The following is a 12,146-nucleotide window of genomic DNA, read 5'->3' on the forward strand; positions in this document are numbered from 1 at the left end:
AATTGATACAATAAACACAAGCCATCCCGGTGAAAACATTCCAACCAGTGTGAGAACAAATGACATAGCGGATAAAACGGTGCCTGCTACGCTGATTTGTCCCATCTTGCTGGATTCGACCGATTTTAGACAGGTAATATGTGTAAAGGTGGCAAAATTGAAATGGTACACAAAAATCGGATGAACCTAGAATAAAAATGGCATTTTCATGTCAACCAATGTACAACTCATTCTTCTGTTTGACGATTTGTTATGGTTCTAAAATTAAGGCTCAAACCATCACAACTTTCATAATTCAAAATCATAGCAATTTGGTAACGGGCAGTAAACGAACAGCATCTTAAGGACACACAACTGTTTAAGTCCTGTTGCGGTAAGGCTTTTACGATTTGTGTAATAGAATGACGTCATCGATAAAAGTGATTGGTTTTAATAATCACAGGACGATTTTCAATTATGTTTTTAGATCACGCTACCTAATTAGTATAGTATCCGGATATACGTACATGTGCAAGGTTAAAAAGTTAAATTAGTAATGAGAATTATTAATGTAATTAACTGTCATTGACCAACAGCTTTAGAGTTTTAGCTGGTGCAAAACTGCGCTCTTGCCCAATAGATATGCCTAAAAACGACTTTTAAATGAACCATTTATTGCCTATGCTTTATGTTTTCGATCTACGTGAACTAAAGTCGTCAGTTTTCGTAAAATAAAATTAACGTTTTAGGTTTTATCATTCCAAGTTATGCTTTGAAGGCGAACACAAAAATAGTAAGTCAACGTTTAAACATTGTAACATTGTACGCATTGTATTCTAACGCTTTTAAGTTGTCAATGAAACGCCTAAGCTTCTGACAATTAAATAGCATGGACGTTGCCAATCATATATATATGCCAGGGATATATTATACGCATTTCCCTTATCGTTAACCATTTAAACTACCTGTTCAGCTAACAGACACAAAGCTTGAAAACCTGTCACAACCCAATGTAGGCTATGTAAAGCGAAAAAATGTACATTTCTTTTTAGACAAAAATTTGGTCCTGTGCCAAAGTTACGTATAGGCCTAAGATTTTTCATCATATAATAAATGCAATATATTTCACTGAATTCAAAAACTCTTTCTGTTTCCTGCCGCGACTGTAATATGGCGCAACAGCCCACAACAAATCTCATCACCAGAAAAGTGTATATAACTCTTTCTGTAATAATAGTACATCGCGTAAACGTAGGTATTGTGGTGGGCAACATCCTTTGCAGATGGTGGTGTGGGCTATTTTAAAAGAACTGTTCTTCTTTTTAGGCTAACGTACTGCCGTGTACCACAACGCATGTTAAAAGTTTTGAAAATGCGAAGCTGAGTGATACATTTCTAAATTTGGGTTTGTTTTCTAGTGTATGAATGAAAAATTTCTCAGAGCTGCATTTTTCAAAACCCAAGTGGTTTATTAGCGCTGGGGTCTCGTTTAGACACAAAACGTTGACTATTCTTGACTTAAACAAGTCTATCGATAAAGTCATGAATAGCCTACCTGTATGTTCAACCGAAGCCTCAAGTGCAAACAAACACTAAATTTTTGATACTTACCCTTGAAACAATATTGTGATGATATATGTACTCCATGATTACCATTGTCAGTTTGACGTATGCTTCACGCGAAAACAACTTCCGTTTCCATTTCGCCTACGTCACACCCGCTTTTGATTAATAGCTGTTTAGGTATCTGCTATAAAACAATAAACCTTAATGCCCGTTTCAATCGAATTAGCAACAACAATACGTAATTGGTACGTAGATGCCTAAAGTTCACTGGACAGGATTTATTCGAAGTTAAAAAAGTTCGAATCACGCTAATTCGGCTACGCAATCTTCCGATAATCATATCTAACATTATCCGTTACATCATTGTTGCGATATAATTTTAAATACGTCATACTTAATTTAGGCTGTTTATGGATGTTGACAAGGTGCATCTTTAATAACGGTGTCGGGTTGAGTTGATATCGCTTGGCGGAAATAGTTGCTCAGCGTCGAGAACCTCTAGAGCGCAAATACGTCGAGGGCACAATTCGTAGGTTGTAGCTGAACGCGCTGCAGCTGCATGGTAATGTTTGCTCACAAGAGGGTTGGTTTGGCGCACTGTGGAGCAAATACGGTTGCATGCATGTTTGGCCTCAACCTAATATTTTTAAACAAGCCCAAACTGGGCAAAAGAGATAAATTTAGCAACCTGAAATTATTACGAGGGGTCCTGAATACTAACCACCTGTGAAAAAACATATAACTTTTTACGCCCTTTTACGTACCAATTACTGCTGTTGTTTGCATGTTTTTGTGTTTATTTAACGCCCACAAAAAAGCCGTTTCAGCGACAACAAATTTAAATTTGAACTATTTGCATAAGATCGCATTGAAAAATGAAGTAAGCAATTAATGCTCTTTAATTTTCATGTGTTTTTGTTAATTTAGTTTACTAAAATATAGATATTTTAGAAAGTGTGCCATTTCATGTGTCATTAGTTTTATTTATCATGTAACGAAACTTAGTTCCATCCAAAAATTATAACAATGTATTAAAACATGTATTTAAGGTACTTTTTGCACAAAATGCGTTGTGTACATAAGCTTTGTAGGTCAGCACGTGATTCGATGACGAAACAACACATGATCAAGAAATATATGTCGTCGCGCAGAAACTGGCTGACAATGAAGCAGGCTGGTAATTTTTAATTCATAGCCTATTCTCTACTTGTTTTGTCACCACAAGATCTGAAAACATTAAGTGCACATCGCCACCATGTGACAGTGTGTTGCGTCACCTGCCAGATGTTTCGGAAACCTCTTGCTAAAGGTAGAGCCACTTACTAACACAAGAACTAACAGGTCAAGCCTTCTAATTTCCACAAGGTGGCGCAACGGAACATAATGATTGCTAAGTAGAACACTGCAAATGACGCATAAGGAAAAAGTTAAATCTCAGTGGACAGTTAGACCCACTCTTTAACTTGTTTGTGGAAGACATAATCATGCTTAGAAATTATTATGGAATAGAGATATTTTGCCAAATAGGCATTTTTTGCTCGACATAGACAATAACTTGGCTGTATGAAACTATAAAGGTTGTGATGTGACATGTGAATGTGGGTACTTTGCAAATTGTATCATTACTTTTCACTTGTCGAAAAAAGCTTAATTCCACAAAAAATGATAACAATGTACTTGAAACTTTAAATAGGCATAGAAAGTTGCAATTATGTGGCACAAATATAAAAAAACAAGAAATATATGGGCACCAAGAAGAGTAATTTTGAGGTAAATTAAAAAACACTGCAAAAGAAACATATTGCACATGCGAGACATATTACACAAACACTTCAACCGGTTCTTCTGGAAAAAAACAAAATTGTACAGTAAAGTCATGTTAATTTAGTAAAAGACAAAAAAATCACTGTTGATTACTTAGTATTGTAAACCACAGAAATTACCTACTTTTGCAGCTGTCAAATAATATTGTATTGTATTGTATTAATTTTGAAACCGTGCATGAAAATGGTACATAGGAATACGAAAACACTACACTAGCGCCGCGGAATCGGGAAACAGCTGCAAAAACCTCGCGGTTGAAAATACGCCAATGTCAAAATTTTTACAAAAAAGGACATAATATTGTCAGACGCAGCAGCCGCACCCTTAAAAAGACTACGTTATAAACAGTAACGAACGAAATTTAAAAATGAATAAAAAACAAAACAAAAACACACAAATTTATTTACACTGTACAACACAAGTAAGAATTAAACAGTTAATATTGAATACAGTCATGGCAAATGTTGGAATGGATTTGAATTTTGCCATCTTTCCAAATTTAACCCAAACTTTGATGTCAAGAAAGCAAACACACCTGCTGCCAAACAAAATACAAAGCTGTACCCATAAGCTTTTTCATATGGAATTGAATCTTCAAAATACACTACAAAGACGATGAATGCTACAGAACATAGTAAACCTGTGACAGATAAAAAAGTAAAAAACCAATGTCTGTTATTGTCCATTGTGTATGTCTCCTTTATTGTCCTTTATTGCATATTAGGTTCGGGGCGTGCTTCGGGCTCTATAGGTTTTAGGTCATACTTTAGGTTTAGGGTCTCAAAAAATAGATTTTACGGGTGAAACAAACTTTAATTTGCGGGGGTGGGCCTAAATGAAATAATGCCCACAATCGTTAATTTTCGCTCCAAATCCCGTTGTAGATTGGAATGATAATTTGTGCAAGAAGCTGCTTACCAAAATTGCAATTGAGTTAATGGCCTTAAAGCAGGGGCGGGCAACTTCTCCAGTCGGCGGGCCTGATATGGGAAAATGAAGTACTTGGCGGGCCGGATTCCTGAATCGATACATTAATCGCGTTTTTATCCAGTGATTTAAAATGGATTTTTGACCACCTAAACCAGAGGTGGGGAAACTTTCCTAAACCAAATACAATCAAGTACGTCACAATTACAATACAGTCCAAACAATCTAACTGATATAACATAAATTTATTCACCACAGCAAATTTAATTCATACACCACCGACTTAGATACTGCTGAAGCACCAACTAGGCTACACTTGTGAAAACAAAGGAAACCGTGAAAGCAGGCCAAACACAAGGTTGGCAGTTATGTCGTAACAATGGACGTGTGGTGCAATGGTAACAACGGTGGGAAAGTTTGTTGCTATTGGGGAGCGTTACTGTCCGTTGCAACTATAATTTGACGTAGTAAGCAAGTAGTGGGGAATTGCGGCAGACTGTGGCCGCAGGCCACATTATCATGTAAGACCAGAAACTGTCTGCGGGCCGCACAAAATTACGTCGCGGGCCGGATCCGGCCCGCGGGCCGTATGTTGCCCGCCCCTGCCTTAAAGGCACTTACACATTTATGTGCAGGGGCGGCTCGTGCGAGGGGGCTGCGGAGCTGCAGCACCCCCTATATTTTTACTTGACATTCGTATTCCAAGTTGTCATACAAAACAATCTTTACATATAGTTTTATGTTTGATCAGTATATACTAAGAATAATTTTTATGGCATTAATCGGCATTTTATTAAAATAAAAATAATAAAAATTGTGTATTATTTAAAAAAAATAATAAAAAAATAATAACAATAATAATAAGTTATCTATGGCGGAGCTGCAGCTCCAGTTTCGTGACGTTTCATGATGTTTGTAGTTGTGCGCATGCGCACTTGGAAAAGCTACATGCCGGGCGAAATAGGCGAGAGCAAAGTCTATGGGCGAGAGGTGGCTGTGGCTCGCGCAGCCCCTCCCGTGACGTAGCGCTAGTTATGTTGTCTGCTTCGCGTCAGTGAGCTCCAAAGCCAAACCCGTGTAGTGTATTTTTAAGTTCGACAGTGAGTACAGTAATTATTTTGCCATCTTTAAATTTATTGTTTGACTGTTAGTCGTGACTTTTTAAGATGACTGTAAGTGGGTTTCAGTTTTTGCAGTTATCATTGAATTAAATAAGTGTATCTAACACCTCGAAAAGTCACGATTAACCTTTATAATAAATAACTGAATTAAAAAGTTTTAAGAAAGTGTGGGATAAACATCTTCTACTCCAATGTCATGCAGGAATAAGCAACAACAAAAACTACTCAGTTCGAGTTCTTAATGCTACTAATAAAAAAATAAATTTGTGACTGTGAAGTTAAATGCCTCACTGAAATTCAGGCAATATCAAATGCAGAACAAATAACAGCAGAAGCAACATGAATCATGTGTTGCAACCAAGTGCAATCATGTGTATTGATCTAATGGACATGTAATGTTTGTCTAAACAGTAGCTGCTAAATTGCTTCACAGAAAGTGTTTCTTAAGAATGAACATTCTACAGACAAGATAGTAGTGACCACCAAGCATATCCTATTGTTGACAAAGAAAAGCTAGTTGCTGAAATGAAAATTTTTTTGTAGATCTGATGTTCATGATTACTTTGAAAATAATCTAGATGATGTTTTGACAAGTGAAATTACTAGGATGAAATATCCTTTTTGCTGTTTCCATGAGTCCTTCAAAGGCAAAACAGTTCTTTTTAACACTGAAAAGGATGCAAACTTTTCTTAGGAACACCATTATTTCCAAAAGACTTGCACTTGCAGTGCTAGTACTAAATAGAAAAAAAAACAGTTTCTTAGTTGTCATTTGGAATCAAGAAAGAAGCTATCAATTATCATGCCCAAACTGTAACTTTATGATTCATTTTGGTTGTAAAAAGGAAGCACAAGGTTTATTAATATGCCTTATATTTAAGTGAGAATGTTGTAAATTTTTAAGCTTGAAGGAGTTTTGCACTTAAAAAAAGCAATTATAAGCTATTTGCCAGCAAAAAAGCAACAAGTATAGCAGTTAAGAAACTGAAAGACAATTAATAGTCTGTAAAGAAAAATTCAAAGAAAAGATGTTTAAATAAACAAGTTCTGACACAAATGTAATGTGATTGTAAAATTTGTCAGTTATGATACCAATAAAAAGTTGTATGGCTAGTTGTTTTTTGTGACAATAATCTGAAGTGTCATAGAATGTGTTGAAAACGCTGACTGTGACTATAAGTTACTTAAATGTAACATGACCATTTTTTTAATGTTGTCTAACTGAAATACTTCGACCTTTTTCGACTCATTTATAACTATTCTTACTATTACTTTTTTATATTTTTGTTGTGTTTTACCGTATTTACAATCGCTTCGTTTCAAATCTGTGTTTTTGTGCCACATTATTACTGCATGTTATTGTGTTTGGCCCGTCGCCATGCAAGTAAACAAAATTCCCCAATGATACCGTCTGCTGTTTACACTCGTGTACATTATTGCGTAACAAAAATTACGTCACAATGGAGTTGCTAATTAAGATTTGTATTTCTACAAATGTAGCTTGTCTATATATTGCCAACTTATATATGTTCAATAAAGGCTAAAATTTGGAGCAGCACCCCCACAGATTTTAGGCACGAGCCGCCACTGTTTATGTGCATGTTTAATACTCATTCAAACGAACTTGCTTAGTTAAGTCTTTATGGCTGAAATGACATACTACAAACAGGAAAATCACAACAGGAAAACAATGTATAAGACTTTATTACTTCATTAGTAATAGTCTCATGACAAATTCAAATATACAATGTTAGCAAGGAAGAGGGCATGCAAATTTCTATGTACAATCTTTGTCACCTGACTAAGATTTTTGCGTTTCAGACAGCTTTAAGCAGTGGTTCTCAAAGTATGGGTCGCGCTGTGGTGATTCAAATTTCTGAGAGTTTAGATGGCACCCAGTTTATAGTACTACCATAGCCAAATACAGCCTCACTCGACCACGTTGTTCAGCAAAATGAACCAATCAATACAACCTACAGACAATAACCTTTCAATTTACTGTTACGCACACGGCTATTGCAACGTGTTAGCACGGGGAAAACGAGGTTAGTCATGCGAAACTGAACTTGAAAACGAACAGTTAGCGTTCAAGGATGAGTACAAGAAATAAAAAATACTTTTTTGTTGTTTGAGGCTTGGGTCGCCAGATGTACATGAGGCTCACATTTGGGTCGCGCACAAAAAAGTTTGAGAACCACTGCTGTACACTGTATAGCAGGGGTGTCCAACCCGTGGCCCGCAGGAAGGTTTTGAGTAGCCCGTGTGGTCTTTTTTGAAATGACTCATATTGGCAACTTAATCGCCCACGTAATTTGTGGCGACTTTCATTCCGAAAAATTGGCATTTATTGTTTGCTTTATTCCTTTGTTAATAGAGTAATAATACACAACTGTTCAAGTTACATTTATTGCGTCACAATGCGCATTGTTACACATCACAATTTCTGCATTGTTACGTCACAATCTGACTCTTGCTTCAAGAGTCAGTCAGTGATGTTTATTGGTTCATTGAGATACATGTGGTATCAGAGACTCGCGCAAAACGCATTTAGCAGTAAAATATCTTCCGCACTCTGCAGTGATATAGATTATGCCAAACAGGAAACAAAAAGCAAGTAACGCTAACAGAATTTTCCAAAAAAGGTTGACATGTGACTTTAAATCCCCTGTAAGATCAGTAATTTTTGACTGCCATATGGAAAAATCGCTTCGCATTGCTACATCGTCCATCTCACCGAATTGAAATGTCGACGTGTGGGAAAAGCTTATTTGTTGACTTAACTATATCTTGGTGTGTTTATTGTTCTGATAACTGTAAACGAGGATAATACACATTTCTAAGATTAGAATTCGGTGTGAGGATTTAAATTAGAAATTATAAGACAGCTATTTCTAAGATTCCAAATTAGCGGTAACACTACAGTGGCCCGCGCAATCATTCGTAAACCGCATGTGGCCTTTTGGCCAAAAAGGTTGGACACCCTTGCTGTAATGTAAGCCAGGATAAGTTAAGTTTAATCCAGTGTCATTCAAGCGTGATGACGTAAAACGTCATAAAAGAACAAACGCTAGTTCACCTTCCTCTTTAAAGTTTGTGCAACAGGTTTACGTTTGTACAATCATAGTAAGTGAAAGCAACAGGGCAAAGCTTTTTGCAACAGAAAAGAGCAATTAGGTATAGTTTCGTTGAGTTATAGCCTTCGTTTAAAGTCATTGGTAATAAACCGTCCCCCCATTATTTAAAGGTTGGTTGTACAGTACATGCACAAGTATTACCTGGGATATTACATAATTTCACCCTGGATTTGTATAAGTTTGCTTAACAGTATGCCAAGGTTTACAATACATTTACTGATAAATGTAATTTTGCAACACAATATGCAACAAGCATGTTGAGTTGTAGAACAAAAGTTAAGATTTTAAAGAAGCATGAATAAATCCCTGTTTTTGTGTTCTAAACTGGTTTATTACACCGCACAACAGTTCATTTATAATTATTATCATTTATTGGAGAAGCTTATTAAAGCATAAATACTTTGAAACCTACTCATCCATTGTGTTTCAGAATGCACATGTAAGTGTGGCACATTTGGAAATTAGTTCTGGGTATAAAACATTATTGAATCGTATAAAGGAGAAGCACATGAAATCAAGTAGTGTGAAAATGTTTGAAACCACATTGATAAATTCAAATATGTGACCAAATTAGGTAGTGCACTTGGTAATAACTTATGGCAGTGTTTGTTAAGGTTGGCAAAAATGATTACAGAGGTTGTGTTGCAATATCAGTCCATTAGAAAGTAACTACAGTAAAATATGAATATGTTCACATTTGTATAATATATAAACAACTAAAATGCAGTAGAACTTCAATAACAAAAATCACAATTGTACAACATGCAAATAGAAATACACAATGAGTAAAATTTGTAACGTTAACCTAAGAACTTTATTAATCTAAAGTTTTAAATGGATTATAACTGTGCCGTTTATTTTAAAAAAAAATTCCAGATTATAATTCCAGATTTAGGCCATACCCTGTCATCAGTGCAATAATACCAGCTGCCCAGCAAAAACCAAAGCTGTACCCGTAAGCATTTTGATTTTTATGTACATCATTTTGAAAATGAATCATGAAGATGAAGGCTGCCAGCACACATAAAATCCTGTAAAAAATAAGTGCCTTAAGTAATCTTTAGCAGCATTTTCCTGCTATAGACACATCCCTATTGAATTCATTATTAAAGAAACAAAAACCTAATAAATTTCCAATTGTTTTTTTTATGAAAGTAATAGTTTTCAGTGATTTTTTTGTTTAATGGTACCATGAAAAAAGGGAAGATTTAATTTGCAACCAAGTTTATAAATTACACTAATAGGTGTTTTGGTTATGAATGGATAGTTGGTGGCTAAACATTTTTGTGCTAATAACTCTTTTGCACAATTTTAACAGACCTGAAATGATTATAAAGACTCCTGAAAATCTAATGAATTGAATACTTTGTTTTATAACTCCAGTGGTAAAAAGTCCCAGTGACAATATTGCCAATTCAGCAGCAACACACATCAATGATAGAACAGCGATCTCATATGGTGACCAATCTACAAAAATGTAGTCCTTTTCAAAGTAGCAGAACTTTGTTACATGAATACAGGCAGTATTGCAACACTTCAAAACCAAAATCCAATATTTTTTAGAACAAAAACATTCGTAAAATATTTGTTGCTGCTATTCATTAAAGTAAATTGTAAGTATTTGTTAAACTTAATTAAATGAACCTGTTTTAGTAACACATTCCCCCAATGAACACATTTGGATCAATCCAATGTGGACTGTGCCACCATAGTATACTAACATGGTAGTCCAGCTCCTCTTTTCCTCTCGTTTCTTTTATTATCCTGCGCATTTCGGTTACGCATGACTAACACTGCACGTCGCCTGAAGTTTTGTATGAGGTACGTGGTAAACAGCTAGTTTTTGAAAGCCGCTGGCGACAAATCCGTGTCTGTTTTGAAGTTTTTTTAGTTATTGGGTTTATTGTTTAATGCATGTAGAGCTATTAAAACGATTTTAGCTTTCAATTGTATGAACTCTTTGAAGTGTATTTTTAAAAACTTATAGACAGGCATCTTCTTCTAGAAATTGCTTTAAAATTGAGGCAATGAACCGAATTGGCGAGTCAAGGTTTTTCAGCATGTTACTACACTAGCCAACATGGCCTGTGTCTTGTCATCAGGTGCACTGATGAGACCTTGTCAGAACAGTGAGCAGTATTTGCAGCTTACTTATCATCTATCTATTGGCTTATTAATCATATTGCCATCACTTTGGTTCCCCAGCAGTTGCTTAATTAGGCAATAAAAATCAGTTGTTTTCTGTGGTTTATACCCATTTGTGGTATTGAACAGATTTTGGTGAGGCATCATTTTTTGTAATTTGAAAAAAGAAGCACATTGTGCAGAAAGTACAGACACTTTTGACAGTTTTATTTTGATATATTTTTCAGAGCCCATTTTTTTGGTTTCCTTGGTAGACCTTTGGAACATTTTAGAAAAGAGCTTTTCGGCAAACGTGAACGACAAGACACAAATAAATAAATCCACGAATATTAAAACCTATTGAGTACTTTCTCTTTATCCATATCAACTTCCAGAATATCACATGTCCTATTTTAGAAACTTTCATAATGAAGATCATGGAAAAACTTTTGCAATACACAAAAAAGTCTAGCTTGTTGGTTGGCCACAAAACTCTTTCTCAAGCATTTCAGGTACACACTTTGTAAAAGTTGCAGTAACTCTGATGAAGGATAAATGAGACCTCCAGGGTTTTGCTCCATTGAAGAAATCAGCTTGCCCTGCTGTGATTGCATGGTGGGCAACTTGCTATGAACAAAACATCACCTTCCAAATACTCTAAACTCTATGTTACTTATCACAGCATTTAACTGTTTTATTGTTTATGATGTCTAGCAATTGTTTTTGTACCTTGAATTTTTTTCAAATAAACTTTTTGCTTCACAGCACTCTTTTGCTTAGTTTCTCATCTAATCAGTTCTTTTATGAAAAATCTGCCGCTTGTTGACAGTTTGAAATGAGTAACTTTGGAAAAAATATGGTCTTCGTTTAAGCTTGACTTTTCGTCTGTCCGAATCGAGTTCCTGGTCGGGTTCAAAGTTGTTAAATATCAGTTCATTAAAAATGCAGTCAGTTTGGCAAAGTTCAATTTTCACCAGACTTTAACTTAATCAGTAACAAGCTTTATGCACCCTTGAATATGTTAGGTAAAACCACGCTAAAATCACTTCAACGCGTTTAAAGAAGGACTAAAAGGCAAAAAAAACTCAGTAAATTCTCCCCAACAGCACAATTCCAACCAAACGTAGTAATATTACAAATGGTAGATGCATAAAACCGACCACGCACGCTCAGTTTTGTCATTTTCCTGCTCTGAAAGCACCCAACTCAATGCAAGCATCCGACAAGCGTGACGGTAACAATAGCTGGACTACCATGTTAGTATACTATGGTGCCACCAATCCAAAACCATCCTGGAGTAAAAAGTGCAATTAAACAGAGGATCAAAGAAAGAAGGTAACTACAAGCAATTATAAGCAAAACTAACCCCATGATTACCACACCTAAAAAGCAACGCATAGCCTACCCTCCGTACATTAAATTGCTCTAAACCTGTGTGCACTGTTTGTATAACTTTTAATTTTCAGATTGT

General features: G+C 35.7%; 1 long non-coding RNA gene across 3 annotated transcripts; it reads right to left on the minus strand.

The window, feature by feature from the left end:
* Nucleotides 1–8,875: 8,875 nt before the first annotated feature.
* Nucleotides 8,876–11,930, minus strand: LOC145220005 (uncharacterized). 3 transcript variants are annotated; one of them, XR_013857941.1, is made up of 3 exons: nucleotides 10,196–11,930; nucleotides 9,917–10,018; nucleotides 8,876–9,582 (listed from the first exon to the last, which is right to left on the minus strand). It is a non-coding gene; the product is annotated as an uncharacterized LOC145220005 (long non-coding RNA). The 3 variants fall into 3 exon arrangements; XR_013857940.1 differs by having other exon boundaries at nucleotides 9,872–10,018; XR_013857942.1 differs by having other exon boundaries at nucleotides 8,876–10,018; nucleotides 10,273–11,930.
* Nucleotides 11,931–12,146: the final 216 nt, after the last annotated feature.

Source organism: Phallusia mammillata, chromosome 3, assembly GCF_965637545.1.
Source record: "Phallusia mammillata chromosome 3, kaPhaMamm4.hap1.1, whole genome shotgun sequence".
NCBI classification, from domain to species: domain Eukaryota; kingdom Metazoa; phylum Chordata; class Ascidiacea; order Phlebobranchia; family Ascidiidae; genus Phallusia; species Phallusia mammillata.